The 2,500-nt window shown below is 44.7% G+C and overlaps 1 pseudogene; it reads right to left on the minus strand.

The window, feature by feature from the left end:
• LOC143024261 (uncharacterized) overlaps positions 1-1,419 on the minus strand; it is an 8,080-nt pseudogene extending 6,661 nt beyond the window's left edge.
• Between the last annotated feature and the right edge of the window lie 1,081 nt (positions 1,420-2,500).

The raw sequence follows: 2,500 nt of genomic DNA on the forward strand, positions 1-2,500 counted from the left end.
GTGTCTTTACACTCGTCTAGGCACTAGATTTCTAGGGTTCTTTAGTAATGACAAATATTCTGACTAAATCTCATCACGAATGCATAATGACTCGTTCAACCACTATCAACCTTAACCGCGTTTGAAGTAGCACAAGTTATGACCGACACAGAATGAGATTAAGATAAGCTAATCTACGTAGAGCTTAAACGAGGGGAAAAGGGGAATGCAGATGGGGTTTAACTTAACCATTTTGCATGTCGATTTGACCCGGCCCCTGGCCCTTCTTGTTGCTACGGTCCGGCGTTAGGATCAGGTCTCTGAGCTTGTCAATACGGCGACCCCGGTTCGGACCGGTCACGCCCTTGTATTCAACCCCACCGTGGGTGTGTCGCCGAACTGAAGGTGACACGACCCTCTTCACGAACTCCTTCGTCAAGGTGTCGCTCTTCAGAGGTTCTGTACTGGCTAACGCCGAAAGTATTAGTTCATCTGAGGGTGTGTTACTGTACTTAAGGGACGAAAGAAATAGATAAAGAGACGAAGAAATCTGGATTCGTTGGCGATAGACTCACTTTGGTTTCTGCATTGATGATTAATCTCAGAATTGACAATTTACCGCAGTAGAGTTGCCAGGTCTCCCCATTTGTGAATCGGTAAACACATTTGGAGAACTCGGTAGCTCATATTGTGGCAGCACAATTATTGCTTCAAATGCTGATGGATGTTGCCCTTGCTGCAGCAATTACATACTAGAGAAATCGGTGGAATAGTTTAATCGAGATTTTCTGTAATATAGTTAGCATACCCTATCAGGTAGTTTTTCCTAATTAAGCAGTGCTTAAGTACTTCAGCGCTTGTGTGCTACGATGTGAAGCAATCGCCAGCTGCTTTGCCGTTGCGTGATAATGCTTCAGTAGTGGTGCAGCACAAAAGAAACGCTTCTGTGGGGGACATGGTCAGTGTGGTTAGGGTCCTGTTGAAATGACTCTGTGTTCGTGGGACCAAGACAGTGGCATGGCTACTATAGATGACACTTCAACCCGGTAATCGTCAAGAGACTCTGTTACAAAATCCAGAGGGTTTAGTTCAAATGAAGATCGTACCCCGGGTTCGTGACCCAGCGAGACCCCATCTCAGGTCACGATTGGACTGAACTGAATAGAACCATCTGGTGTTCACCTAAATAAAAGCTACAAAGTGCGAGAACTCGTCCACTCGTAGCTGAGGCTACCGTCGTCCGTGACAGGGAGACGGTGTGTCGGAGTGAGCATGTGAGCAGTATCGACAAAAATGCGGCTAAATCGAAGAACCTACCCGGCAACGGGGCAGACCAATGTTTTTGTTCCGTTCTTGTTCCACTTTCGGCTCTGTTGACCTAAGCATAGTGCCAACGGTTCTGGCACTGTCGAAGCAAGAAAATGCCAAGCTTGGGGGCATTGTTCCTCTTGTTCCCCTTTCGGCAATTAGAGGTTTAATCAAATCTGGGTAGCATTGCTTGGTGCTTTTAGGATTAAAAGGTGAAAAAGGGCAACTGGGTGACGGTGGGTGAGGTGGGTGAGGTGGGGCTGTTCTTTAACAGTTTCATTATGGCAAGAGTTGATAGGACTCGCACAGGTGAGACAGTCGCACAAGCTCACCGGGATCACAACGCCAAGAGGTCCACTTTAAGCTGGATAAAATCACCTGGCAGAGGAAGAACTAGATCGTTGGGACTGCCTCTATAGCTGAACAAATTGCTTGATGGTAACCAAAGAAGACTAGGGTGTACGGGTCTAGTCTTGGTATTTCTAGGAATGTTGTTCCCAGTTGTCTAGTAAAAAGGGTGAAGTGCTATTTGGTAGTACGGCAAAGAAACTAGTATTGGTTTAGGGTGGCCTAGTAACTAGGATATGAAGAAAAGGTGGTAGGTTGTGCGCGGTACGAGGATTGTTATACAGGAATGCTTTAAAGGAGCTAGTTCCTTTCGCAATATGAACTGATATTGCAGGATGAAAACACACACACACACACACACACACACACACACACACACACACACACACACACACACACACACACACACACACACACACACACACACACGTAAGAGGGTGTGTTTATGTGACAGTATTAAAGCAAGCTCTTATGGTGCTTGGAAAATATTACAAAATAATTTTCTCGAAATTAGACAACTCTCACTGTGGCCAAATTTGCTGTGACGCTGTCAACTGAAAAAAAAGGAATGTATGGCGTGGACTGATGTCATGTTTATATATATATATTTTTTTATTCCGGTTCTAATTATTGGAAATAGCTAAGTTATTGCTTATTAGTTGCATCATTGAAGTACTCCAGTTGATATTCTCTCGAATCATGGACGACTCAATCTTGTACTAGTGAAAACATGTTCTTCAAAAGTAACAATAAATTGAACATAGTGTGCGAATGCACTGCAGTGGGCTCTCTGTCTTCTGATTGGCAGATGCCTGGGCTACGTCATCGTTACGTCATTATTACACGATGAGCTCACAGGACTGCA

The sequence above is a fragment of the Oratosquilla oratoria genome, chromosome 4 (assembly GCF_046742065.1).
Source record: "Oratosquilla oratoria isolate Oo_2021 chromosome 4, ASM4674206v1, whole genome shotgun sequence".
Taxonomy (NCBI): Eukaryota; Metazoa; Arthropoda; class Malacostraca; order Stomatopoda; family Squillidae; genus Oratosquilla; species Oratosquilla oratoria.